The sequence below is a fragment of the Salmo salar genome, chromosome ssa01, assembly GCF_905237065.1.
Source record: "Salmo salar chromosome ssa01, Ssal_v3.1, whole genome shotgun sequence".
In the NCBI taxonomy this organism is placed as follows: Eukaryota; Metazoa; Chordata; class Actinopteri; order Salmoniformes; family Salmonidae; genus Salmo; species Salmo salar.
The window spans coordinates 69,442,602-69,456,882 of record NC_059442.1 but is presented as its reverse complement, the minus strand read 5'-3'; the positions used below and the strand labels follow the sequence as shown (position 1 = coordinate 69,456,882).

At 46.1% G+C, this 14,281-nt stretch overlaps 1 pseudogene; it reads left to right on the top strand.

The window, feature by feature from the left end:
* LOC106605694 (probable E3 ubiquitin-protein ligase HECTD2) overlaps positions 1-14,281 on the top strand; it is a 43,292-nt pseudogene that overhangs the window by 9,496 nt on the left and 19,515 nt on the right.

Sequence of the window (14,281 nt, the reverse complement as noted above, 5' to 3'; positions counted from 1 at the left end):
TCGATTATTGTTATAATGTCCGTTGGTGCGTGTGAGTACCTGTGCTGTGTGTTTTGGGCTTTCTTGCCCTTGTGGATTGCGCAGATGATTACAGGTCTCGTCCCGTGTGTTAATCATTGTGCACGTGTGTTAATCATTGTGTGCGTGTACTCCTTGCTCTTTTGTTTGGGGTTCAACCGTGTGTTTTGTTACGTGTTTGTTTGGTCTTCGTCCCCGTTCCTTTACACGGCACGACGTAATTGGGTGTAATAAAAATAACTATTATGCATTCCTGCGCCTGTCTCCCGAATCATTCATACCAACATGACACGGTGTCAGAGGATGGCCCCCAAAATGATCAAAGACTCCAGTCACCCAAGTCAGACTGGTCTCTCTGCTACCGCACGGTAAGCGGTATCGGAGCGCCAAGTCTAGGTCCAAAAGGCACCTTAACAGCTTCTACCCACAAGCCATAAGACTGCTGAACAATTAATCCCCTTTTGTTTTTACACTGCTGCTACTTGCTGTTTATTATCTATGCATAGTCACTTTACCCCTTCCTACAATGAATGAATGAAACATTTATTTGTGTCAAATCGTCAATTGGCAACCCATCACTTATGGGATTAATTGACACAAACAAACAATACAATAATTCACTGTGGTAATTCAGTGATAATTCTTCTTCTGGTGTTATCTGCAGTGCACATTGCATAAAGAGTAAAAAAATGTAAGGTAAAAATCAATACACAATAGTAAATAAGTTTATCCAAACAATAATTATATCCCTAGAGCAGTAAAATAATACACACACACACACACACACACACACACACACACACACACACACACACACACACACACACACACACACACACACACACACACACACACACACACACACACACACACACACACAACCGTTCAAAGGTTTGGGGTCACTTAGAAATTTCCTCGTTTTTGAAAGAAAAGAAAACATTTTGTCCAATAAAATAACATCAAATTCATCAGAAATACAGTGTAGACATTGTTAACGTTATAAATGACTATTGTAGCTGGAAACGGCTAATTTTTTTATGGAATATCTACATAGGCGTACAGAGGCCCATTATCAGCAACCATCTCTCCTGTGTTCCAATGGCACGTTGTGTTAGCTAATCCAAGTTTATCATTTTAAAAGTCTAATTGATAATTAGAAAACCCTTTTGCAATTATGTTAGCACAGCTGAAAACTGTTGTTCTGATTAAAGAAGCAACACAACTGGCCTTCTTTAGACTAGTTGAGTATCTGGTGCATCAGCATTTGTGTGTTCGATTACAGGCTCAAAATAGCCAGAAACAAAGACCTTTCTTCTGAAACTCGTCAGTCTATTCTTGTTCTGAGAAATGAAGGCTATTCCATGTGAGAAATTGCCAAGAAACTGAAGATCTGGTACAACGCTGTGTACTACTCCCTTCACAGAACAGAGCAAACTGGCTCTAACCAGAATAGAAAGAGAAGTGGGAGGCCCTGGTGTACAACTGAGAAAGAGGACAAGTACATTAGAGTGTCTAGTTAGAGAAACAGACGCCTCACTAGTCCTCATCTGGCAGCTTCATTAAATAGTATGCGCAAAACACCAGTCTCAGCGTCAACCTTGAAGAGGCGACTCCAGGATGCTGGCTTTCTAGGTAGAGTTGCAAAGAAAAAGCCATAACTCAGACTGGCCAATAAAAAGAAAATATTAAGATGGGCGAAACACAGACACTGGACAGAGGAACTCTGCCTGGAAGGCCAGCATCCCGGAGTCGTCTCTTCACTGTTGACATTGAGACTGATGTTTTGTACTATTTAATGAAGCTGCCATTGTCACTGTGTGATTAGCAAACCAAATGCACAACAGAGCATTTAGCAACTTTTACAGAGTTAACTTAATAGTTATAAGATACACTACATGGTCAAAAGAATGTGGACACCTGCTCGTCGAACATCTAATTCCAAAATCATAGGCATTAATACGGAGTTGCTGCCCCCTTTGCTGCTATCACAGTGTAACAGAAGTTGTCATGGAGAGAAGACCAAGGCGCAGCAGGTATGTGAATACTCATATTTAATTTTTAAAAAAGGAGTAAAGCATCCACTTGACAAAACAATAAAGGTGACAACAGCAACAGTTCTGCAGGCTATGAAACGCAGTGCAAAAACAACCACCCACAACCCCAAAGAAAAACACACACACCTATATAGGACTTCCAATCAAAGGCAACTCAACACACCTGCCTTCAATTGGAAGTCCCAATCAACAACACAATCATTCACATACACAAAAACTGCCACGTCCTGACCCCAAAACGAATACAATAGCTCCATCTGCTGGTCAGGACGTGACAGTACCCCCCCCCAAGGTGCAGACCCCGGAATGCATCTACCAAAAGAAAACACCAACAAAAACCCCATAAAAAATAACCGCTAAACAATAAGGGAGGGAAGGGAGGGTGGCCGCCGTCACCAACGGCACTGTGCTACACCCTCCCTCCCCAACCCACCTATCCTGGAGGTGGCTCAGGTGCAGGACGTGGACCTCGCTCCACCTTCGGCGTCGCCCACTTTGGTGGCGCCGATAGCTGCGCCGGGCAGACGGGCCACTCGGGCTGACCCTGGCAGACGGACCACTCGGGCTGGGCCGGAGGACAGGCGGGCCACTCGGCCTGGGCCGGAGGACAGGCGGGCCACTCGGGCTGGGCCGGAGGACCGGAGGGCCACTCGGGCTGGGCCGGAGGGCAGGAGGGCCACTCGGGCTGGGCCGAAGGGCGGGAGGGCCACTCGGGCTGGGCCGGAGGGCGTGAGGGCCACTCGGGCTGGGCCGGAGGGCATGAGGGCCACTCGGGCTGGGCCGGAGGGCGGGAGGGCCACTCGGGCTGGGCCGGAGGGCGGGAGGGCCACCCGGGCTGGGCCGGAGGGCGGGAGGGCCACCCGGGCTGGGCCGGAGGACGGGAGGGCCACCCGGGCTGGGCCGGAGGACAGGCAGGGCACCCTGGCGGCTCCGGGCAGGCGGGCACCTCTGGCGGCTCCGGGCAGTCTGGCCGCTCTGGCGGCTCCGGGCAGCCGGGCCGCTCTGGCGGCTCCGGGCAGCCGGGCCGCTCTGGCGGCTCCGGGCAGCCGGGCCGCTCTGGCAGCCGGGCCGCTCTGGCGGCTCCGGGCAGCCGGGCCCCTCTGGCGGCTCCGGGCAGCCGGGCCCCTCTGGCGGCTCCGGGCAGCCGGGCCCCTCTGGCGGCTCCTGACTGGCGGGCGGCTCTGGCGGCTCCTGACTGGCGGGCGGCTCTGGCGACTTACGACTGGTGGGCGGCTCTGGCGACTTACGACTGGCGGGCGGCTCTGGCGACTTACGACTGGCGGGCGGCTCTGGCGACTGACGACTGGCGGGCAGCTCTGGCGACTGACGACTGGCGGGCAGCTCTGGCGACTGACGACTGGCGGGCAGCTCTGGCGACTGACGACTGGCGGGCAGCTCTGGCGACTGACGACTGGCGGGCAGCTCTGGCGACTGACGACTGGCGGGCAGCTCTGGCGACTTACGACTGGCGGGCAGCTCTGGTGACTTACGACTGGTGGGCAGCTCTGGTGACTTACGACTGGCGGGCAGCTCTGGTGACTCTTGACTGGCAAGGCTGGGCTGACGCACTAGACTCCTGATGCGTGGGGCTGGTACTGGGCGGACTGGGCTGTGCGTCCGTATAGGCGAGATGGTGCGCACCTCAGCGTAACATGGCGCCCTCCACCTTATACGCACCTCCCTGTAGTCACGGGTAGCTGGCTTACGGCTCTTCCCTGGCCTGGCCAAACTACCCGTGTGCCCCCCCATAAAAAAAATCTTGGGGCTGCCTCTCGGGTTCCCTTAGCTCCCTTAACTTGTCCTCCCAGAATTGTCTTTCGTCCTGCCAGGTCCATTCCTCAATTTTTTTCTCCCATGGCTTCCTCCTCTTCTGCTGCTTGGTCCTTTGGTGGGTGGTTCTGTAACAGAAGTTGTCATGGAGAGAAGACCAAGGTGCAGCAGGTATGTGAATACTCATATTTAATTTTTTAAAAAGGAGTAAAGCATCCACTTGACAAAACAATAAAGGTGACAACAGCAACAGTTCTGCAGGCTATGAAACGCAGTGCAAAAACAACCACCCACAACCCCAAAGAAAAACACACACACCTATATAGGACTTCCAATCAAAGGCAACTCAACACACCTGCCTTCAATTGGAAGTCCCAATCAACAACACAATCATTCACATACACAAAAACTGCCACGTCCTGACCCCAAAACGAATACAATAGCTCCATCTGCTGGTCAGGACGTGACACACAGCCTCCACTCTTCTGGGAAGGCTTTCCACTAGATGTTGGAACATTGCTCTGGGGACATGCTTCTATTCAGCCTCGAGCATAAATGAGGTCAGGCACTGATGTTGGCCGATTAGGCCTGGCTCGCAAAGGTGATCGATGGGGTTAACCTCTATGGGCTAGGTGGGACGCTTGCCTTAGAAATGTAGAAAATACCTTAGAAATGCTATTACTTCAATTTCTTAAACGTATGACTATTTTACACCATTTTAAAGACAAGACTCTCGTTAAGGTCAGGGCTCTGTGCAGGCCAGTCAAGTTTTTCCACACCGATCTAGACAAACCATTTCTGTATTGGCCTCGCTTTGTGCATGGGGGCATTGTCATGCTGAAACAGGAATGGGCTTTCCCCAAACTGTTTCCATAAAGTTGGAAACACAGCATTGTCTAGAATGTCATTGTATGCTGTAGCATTAATATTTCCGTTCATTGAAACTAAGGGGCATAGCCTGAACCATGAAAAACAGCCCCAGACCATTATTCCTCCTCCAACAAACTTTACAATTGGCACTATGCATTGGGGCAGGTAGCGTTCTCCTGGCATCTGCCAAACCCAGATTTGTCCTGTCGGACTGCCAGATGGTGAAGCGTGATTCATCACTCCAGAGAACTTGTTTCCACTGCTCCAGAGTGAGCTTTACACCACACCAGCCGACGCTTCACATCGTGCATGGTGATGTTAGGCTTGTGTGAGGCTACTCGGCCATGGAAACCTATTTCATGAAGCTCCCGACAAACAGTTATTGTGCTGACGTTGCTTCCAGAGGCAGTTTGGAACTTGGTAGTGAGTGTTGCAACCTAAGACAGACGATTTTTACACGCTGCAGCATACGGCGGTCCCGTTTTGTGAGCTTGTGTGGCCTACCACTTCGTGGCTGAGCTGTTGTTGCTCCTGGACGTTTCCACTTCACAATAACAGCACTTACAGGTGACCGGGGCAGCTCTAGCAGGACAGAAATTTGACCAACTGACTTGTTGGAAAGGGGGCATCCTGTGACGGTGCCACCTTGAAAGTCACTGAGCTCTTCAGTAAGGGCCATTCTACTGCCAATGTGTGTCTATGTAGATTGCATGGCTGTGTGATCGAAGATTTTATACACCTGTCAACAAGGGGTGTGGCTGAAATAGCTGAATCCACTCATTTAAATGGTTGTCCACATACTTTTGAAATTTTAGTGTATCTTGCTGGCAAACATTTTGTTGTGAATTACATAATGTAACTAGATCACCTGGCGTGTGCTGCACAACAGTGAGGGACTCACAAGGCTATGTTCTTTCCTCGTTGTGTGCTTGTAAACACATACCATATGACTGGGGACTACTGGTGATCTACATAATGAAAAATGATGTGACAGAAGACTTACTGTTGATACAAAAAATGTAATCCATGGGTGTGGATTTAGTGCTGTTAGGACTGATCACGAGTGACCGTAGCGCCAACACAGAAACCACTGTGCTGCGATTGGTCGGCCCGGTGTGTGTCTGCCTTCTAGTGGGATGTCACAATCAATCAATCAAGTGTATTTTATAAAGCCCTTTTTAAAATCAGCAGTTTTCACAAAGTGCTTTACTTTGTAGATGCCCAGCCTAAAAACCCAAACAACAAGCAATGCAGATGCAGAAGCACAGTTGCTAGGAAAAACTCCCTAGGAAGGCTGGAACATAGGAAGAAACCTAGAGAGGAACCACCATAGGGTGTCATTTAATTAAAGTAAATTAGTTGAGTGTGTTTTCAAGAGATGGCAATAGAAAGTGGTAAATAAATAGAGTGAATAAGTTTTCCCTTATGTGTGTTTCAAGGGAGTGATGTATTACTTGGGAAGTTGAGCATATCCAGTTCATTCCTACCTACAGGTGAGCTGGGGCTTGTCAAAGCTCTGTGTTATGTTACAGTTACGTTTTGCACAGTGCAGAGACTGTGCACGCAGCATGCCGTTCTTACTTTGGGCATGTTGCTTGGAATTTGTACACGTTGCAATAGTGTTGTGCTGGAATTGAGCCTGCTTTCTAACGCACTGCTTCTCAGTGCTTGAGGCGTCACTACAGGCACCCTGGTTCGAATCCAGGCTGTATCACAACCGGCCATGATTGGGAGTCCCATAGGGCGGTGCACAATTTGCCCAGCGTCGTCCGGGTTTGGCCAGTGTAGGCCGTCATTGTAAATAAGAATTTGTTCTTAACTGACTTGCCTAGTTAAATAAAGGTTAAATATATATATATTTTTTAAATCACTTCCAATGAGATGGATAAAGACACGTTGCAAAATGAGACTACAGGGACAGCGAGAAAATCAGAGGAGAGCTATTCGGACACAGAGAGAGGGAGAGGGAGAGAAATATAGAGACACTTGAAGGCAGCCGGTTGTCCTGGCATTACCTCTCTGATTGCCCTGGGGTCAGAGACGCAATGTCAAGAAGTCAGTCTGTCAGCTCCTGTACTGATATAGCTTGGCACGCTACTGTACCACTCTCTCAAAGCACATGGTACAGCACATTTATGTGTAATACAGTATGTTCCCTATAGCCTACTATTATGTCTTGGCCCTCAAACTCCCCGAAAGAAACACGTGTGAAGCTCCTTCCCTTTGTGTGGCCTAACATTGTAAAGTGAGAATCTGATTCTTATGTAAGGCCAAGAATCAACCATGGAAATAATCAATGACATTGAGTTTTGTAGTAGGTGGCGGTGTATTCCCTTCGCTACAAAAACCCAGTTTAATTTCCAATGGTCTTTAAATGTGTGTAAGTGTGCACAAACGTGTGTGTGTGTGTGTGTGTGTGTGTGTGTGTGTGTGTGTGTGTGTGTGTGTGTGTGTGTGTGTGTGTATGTGTATGTGTGTGTGTGTGTGTGTGTGTGTGTGTGTGTGTGTGTGTGTGTGTGTGTGTGTGTGTGTGTGTGTGTGTGTGTATGTATGTGCATGTGTTCGTTAGAGCGTTGTGTGTATCTGAACAGTTTGCATGCATGTGTGCTTAGGTGTTTGTACTCTTGAATCAAGGCACCCACTCTACCTGCAGTTACACATTATAAAGGGATCTGTGTGCTATTCCTCTGAAATATAGCCAAAGTGGCTCCCTCATACGGAGACCATATGGAGACTAGACAGCTGTGGAAATGTTCTGCCTGTGTGTGCGTGCAAGGTTGCATGCGTTACTGCTTGTGTGTGTGTGTGTGTGTGTGTGTGTGTGTGTGTGTGTGTGTGTGTGTGTGTGTGTGTGTGTGTGTGTGTGTGTGTGTGTGTGTGTGTGTGTGTGTGTGTGCATGCGTGAGTGTGCATGCGTGAGTGTGCGTGTGCTTGCTTGTGTGTATGTGTGTGTGTGTAGGTGATGGAGAATTAATGGACTAAATGTTCTATGCACCTGCTGGGTTTTGTAGGAAAGGGGCGGTGGCTGACGTAGACCGAACACACACAGTAACACAATATAGTAATTTACTCTGTCCTGGTGTAGTTCTGAAACACTGTGGTTACTGGGCATTAGCCCAAACATTCACAGTTGTATGGTACCGTACGTTATGTTCAAATTTCCTGTGTTATTGTGTTGCACTAATATATTCATTGTCACTGAGTGATGTGCAGTGATTTCATATTGTCTGGGCGTTGTTAGATGGCTCAGGATAGATTTTTGACATAAGACACTGGTCCTGCTTTGGTAAAAACCGATCACCTAAAACGGTCTAAACTGTCTGTAAATCAGTGTATTGTCCTTAACTCTGTGTCAGCTCATGGGTCTCGCTGTCTAGAACAGCATTTGTCTGGACATCCACTTCCCTCCATACTGCTACAACAAGCTCTTGACTCCACACATCGTGCCATGTGACCAGAATACTCCTGTTGGCATGGCAACCACTACCCTGGGCGACCTGCATCAGGTTATGCCAGTTCGTCTTCTACGATTGCTTCATCTCAAGCACACCATTTAGAGTAGTACACTTTCTCTGAGGATAGGCATCCTCATTAGTATAGGTAAATTAGCCTGCAGGCCAGTGTGGGTTTTAGGGAGTTAAAGTGAGGATCACAAAACCCCAGTTAACCATCAGGAGGACCAACCGTTCAGCTTTCTGTCTTTACTCCCAAACGTTTTCCTCTGGACTGGATCCAACCTCTGAAACTCCTCTGAATAAATTAACATTTTCATTTAATCTGTCCAGTGTGAAACAGCTCTCAGGTCACCATTGCTGACATTGTGTTTTTTGGTATAAGAGTTTGGTTTTAATTGTTAAACTGTGCCAGATTCCTGCCTCTTTTTTTAATTTATATTTTGGCTTTGTTCACAGTTCACATCAGAGTGGGGCATTTTTCTCTCCCCTATCTTCCTAAAAAACTTTTTTTAATAACACTGTGGCTTCAATGAAGCAGGGTGGCTGGCCTGGCATAGTCTTACTGCCACAGTAATTCAGCACTGGCTCCCTTGGGGTGTGACAGGCAGGCATAGCCATGACACTGTACAACCGATCAGAAATCGTGCCCTCAATTTATGTAATTCATTTGCAGTTGGGCTGAATAAGAAGACGGTTAAAAGTTGTTTGCAGTACAGTCCCATCTGAAAATTCTGTTGTGTTGAATGGTTGAATGGTTTGCTGAATATACATTTTTCCAGACACAGATGATTAGCTTTCAAATAGAAGCTTGGTAACATAATGTGCACATTCATGCAGGCACACATAGTAATATATCACCCGTGTGCAGTCCGTTGACAGTAAGTAATAAAAGTGACATACATTATTTTCCATTTCAGGACCTGGCACATGGGCTTGGAGAGCTGCTCAGCTATGAGGGCAATGTGGAGGAAGACTTCTATCTGACCTTCCAGGTAATTGTTTTACTTCAGTTTATTTAGTACATTTTTTCTTAACTCTATTTCTTGAACTGTATTGTTGTTTAATAGAATAAATAAATAATCATAATATTAAACAATCATGAACATACAAGTATCTTGTATCATTTAAAAACGTAAATTCTTGTTAATCTAACTGCACTGCCTGATTTATAATAGGCTTTACAGCGAAAGCATACCATGTGATTGTTTGAAGACCGTGCCCCACAACGACATATTTTTCAACAAGCACAGGCTTCATAAAATCACAAATAGAGATTAAATAAATCACTTACTTTTGAAAATCTTCCTCTGCTTGCAATACCAAGGGTCCCAGCTACAACATGATTGGTCGTTTTGTTAGATAAAATCCTTCTTTACATCCCAAAAAGTCTGTTTAGTTGGCACCATCGATTTCAGTAATCCACTCATTCAACATGCAGACAAAGGAGTCCAAGAAGCTACTGCTAAACTTTGTTCAAACAAGTCTAACTACATTTCTATCTAATCCTCAGGTATCCTAAAATCTAAATAAACTATAATATTTCATACGGAAAGAAGTATGTAAAATTAGTAAGTAAGCGCGTGCCAACAGACTGATTTTGAACTGGGAGTCTTTGTACAGAAACTCAAAATTCTTGCTTGTTTTTGAAGAAACAAGCCTGAAACAATGAACAAAGACTGTTGACATCTAGTGGAAGCCATAGGAATTGCAATCTGGGAGCTGGAATTACATAGAACCCATAGCTTTCCATTATAAGAGCCTGGGATCAAAAAAAATAATTCTGTTTTGTTTTTCTTTGGAATTTCGCCTGCCATATCAATTGTGTTATAGTCATACATTATTTTAACATTTCTAGAAATTTCAATGTGTTTTCTATCCAATGCTACCAATTATATGCATATCCTGGCTTCTGGGCCTGAATAACACTATCCAATGCTACCAATTATATTCATATCCTGGCTTCTGGGCCTGGGTAACAGGCAGTTTACTTTGGGCACGTCAGTCAGGCAGAAATTCAGGAAAATAGACCCTAGCTCTAAGAAGTTTAAGTAAGCATTTCACTGTAAAATCTACACCAGTTGTATTCGGCGCATGTGACAAATAAATGTGATTTGATTTGATCTCCTTTCCTATTTATTACCTGTGCAAGGGCAACAGTGCACCAGGGTGTCGATTCCGACCCGAATTAAGCATGCGTAAATGGAACATAATTACCTTTTTATGCACTTTTCTCGCCATGCGTATTCTGACCTTGAATTTAAGCATAAGAATAGCATGCTATTCACCAGCGATTCATTTGGGGTGTAGATCGAATAAATGAAGGTGTGGCAGAGGTGTCTACAGATACACTGTATTCTGTCCTTGACTTAATTCCCTAATTCCACCACCTTTATACATGAGGAAACCATGCATAAGGTCTAGCGAACATACTGGTTCCAAGTGGAAAAAGCATCTACTTTCAGTTAGAAATAACAGCATTCTCCAAGCACTGTAATTTACAACTTGATTAGAGCTATTAATAAGAACTAGGTAAATGAATAATCCATTTGGATAAGGGAATTGCAAATATATGGAGATTTCAAGGTAGTTACAGAGTTAAATGGCTGTGATAGAAGAAAGCTGAGGATGGATCAACACCATTGTAGTTACTCCACAATGCAGACCTAAATGACAGTGAAAAGAAGGAAGCCTGTACAGAATAAAAATATTCCAAAACATGCATCCTGTTTGCAATAAGGCACTAAAGTAATACTGCAAAACATGTGGCAAAGAAATGTACTTTATGTCCTGAATACAAAGCAGTATGTTTGGGGCAAATCCAACACAACACCTCTGAGTTTCACTCTTCATATTTTCAAGCATATTGGTGGCATCATGTTATGGGTATGCTTGTCATTGGCAAGAACTAGGGAGTTTTTTAGGATAAAAAAAATGAATAGAGCTAAGCACAGGCAGTGTCCCAGAGGAAAACCTGGTTCAGTCTGCTTTCCAACAGACACTGGGAGAGGGGTGAGCCCTGAGGTGAGCCAGGGGTGAGCCCTGAGCCAACTCCCCGTGCTTATTGTGGTGAGCATATGCCTGCTTCTCGCACTCTCTCTCCGGTATGCCTCCATAATCCAGTATGTCCTGTTCCTGCTCCCCGCACTAGCCCTGAGGTGTGTGTTACTAGTCTGGTGCCTCCAAAGCCAGCCCCACGCACCAGGCCTCCAGTGCGTCTTCATAGTCCAGTATGTCCTATGCCTGCTCCTCGCACTCTCCTTTCAGTGTGCAGCCATAAACCGGTATGGCCAGTGCCTGCTGTGAGCACTCAGCCATTAGTACGTCCTGTTCCTGCTCCCTGCACTAGCCCTGAGGTGCGTGTTACTAGTCTGGCACCTCCAAAGCCAGCCCCACGCATCAGGCCTCTAGTGCGCTTGCCCAGTCCAGTACGTCTTGTCCCTGCTCCCCGCACTCGCCCTGAGGTGCGTGTTACTAGTCTGGCGCCTCCAAAGCCAGCCCCAGGCCTCCAGTTCGCCTGCCCAGCCCAGTACGTCCTGTTCCTGCTCCCCGCACTCGCCCTCCAGTGCGCCTCCATAACCCGGTACAGCCAGTGCCTGCTGTGAGCACTTGGCCATTAGTGCGTCTTCCCAGTCCGGTGAGACCGATTCCTGCTCCTCACACTCTCCCTCTAGTGTGCATCCATAACCCGGTACAGCCAGTGCCTGCTGTGAGCAATTGGCCTTCGGCAGTGGTCTGCAGCCCAGGGCCTTCGTTGGCGGTCCGAAGCCTCCGAAGATGATCCATGGTCTGGTTCCTCCGAACAAACAGAAGCGGGGGGGATCAGCGGGCGGTGGGGGGGATCAGCGGGCAGTGGGGGTACTACGCACGGAACCAGAAATCCACTCTCTTTTTTTAAAGATAATGAGTGTGTCATTGTATCTAGGTTTTCCAAGAGGAGCTTGGTGTGGTCAAGTCCTATAACCTGGAGGTGACAAGATCCTAGTCAACAAACAGAACAGAAAGGGTGAGTAGGCCTATACTGTGGCTAAAATATGAGAGGTAGACATACAGGGGCCACAGGATGTGCTTCGTTTCGTTCCATCCCATCTCTAACACAGCTTATTCAACGAATCAAATGGTCAAGGTTGTCAATTTAAAACACATTACAATGAAATCAAGCTTTGAACCTCCAGGACTACATTTCTGTTTGAAAAACAGACATGCCATTCACTTGAATCTAATTCCGCTTAGTGTGTCTTTTTCTGTTCCACATGTTATGTCACAAGGCTCCTCTTTGTATTTGAGTATATGTCTCCTCTATTTGTGGGCGTCAGTGGTTTATTAAATTATTTTCTTTCTCTGCAGAATATGTTCAGCTGTACACTGATTTCCTACTGAATAAGTCCATTTACAAGCAGTTTGCAGCCTTCTATCATGGCTTCCATAGTGTGTGTGTGCATCAGACGCTATGATGGTGAGTCAGGACTTCTCTCTGCGTTCAGTGGGGGGTGGGGTAAAATTTCTCAGGCTCTTGGAGGTCTTTCAGATTGTAAAGTACAATAAGAGTTATTCACGTCACTGTGGTCAGAAAACATCCAGATGAACATTCTGATCCAGGTTTATAACTTGAAAATTCTGATACAGGTTTAGAACTCATGCAGTTCTGAGTAAAAGTAGGAGAGAAGCTAATATCATAGTGTGTGTATCTGATACACACAGCTGTGTGATTTATGTGAGTCCCTTATGACTGTTAATGTAAATATACAACACTTCTACCCACGTGCCCCCTCCTGTTCCCCATGACCCCCTCTCCTGGGGTATAGGTTGCACTGACTGACATTGCTTACATTATACTACAGCCCTCCTAAATTGCAAAAAAAGGGCAGTTTTAAGTGGGTCAAGAACAGAGGTGATGAGTTAGTCATTAAGACAGACTATAGGGATCAGGGCCTCCTGGGACAAATGAGTTAACATCTAGTTACAGCAGTACAAATCTAACACTGTTGGCTACCGTTGAATACTGATCAGCCAGAGACACAGAAAAGCTTAGGTTCACCCCGACCCAGACTTCGGCAGTGGGGTAGTCTCATATTGGGGTGGGGGTGACCCACATGGGCTGTTGCATTTTGACAGAGGCCATAGATAAATACTGTATCATGAGCCTGGGTGTAATTCTGTGTCTCCAGGCTATCTGTAGATTGACCACACCCCAGCTAGAATGGAGTGAATGGAATGGTATCATGTGTTTGATTTGTTCGATACCACTCCATGAATTCCAGTCCAGCCATTACTATGAGCCCGTCCTTCTCAATTAAGGCGCCACCGGCCGTCCTGTGGCTGAGCCATACTGTACATCCCTGAAATATTTAAACGATACAATGGAATCAATGGCATGTTCAAAATGTTCACTCTCAATAGATTTGTGCATTTATTTCCTCCTGTATTTCAGTGTATGTTTTGCACATTTTTTGCCAAGCTGTCATTGTAAATAAGAATTTGTTCTTAATTGAACTGCCTGGTAAAATAAAGGTAAAATAATTCAATTAAATAAACGTTGGTGGTACATTTCTGTTGGTCAGAGACACAAGTGTCCTTGTAGAGTGATTTGATATTTGTTGAAAACCTTTTGACACTGGAGAACTTAATGAGCTACATCAGGTTGTAGTCAAGAATAGTTTGGAGTTATGGTAACACACACTGAGGTAAGTGAGAGCATTATTAATTCACACACACACACACATACACACTGTGGTAAGGGTCTACACCTGGGCCAATCCTAAACTAGGCAAGATAATATCTGAGTTGAGGCTGTTGCCAAACTTCACCACCAAGATGTATGGTCATGTAGGATACACAGTGTACAAAACATTAGGAACACCTACTCTTTCCATGACAGACTGACCAGGTGAATCCAGGTGAAAGCCATGATCCCTTATTGATGTCACCTGTTAAATTCACTTCAATCAGTGTAGATGAAGGGTAGGAGACAGGTTAAAGAAGGATTTTTAAGCCTTGAGACAATTGAGATATGGATTGTGTATGTGTGCCAGTCCAAGGGTGAATGGGCAAGACAAAATATTTAAGTGCCTTTGAACAGGGTATGGTAATGGGTGCCAGGCGCACTGGTTTGAGTGT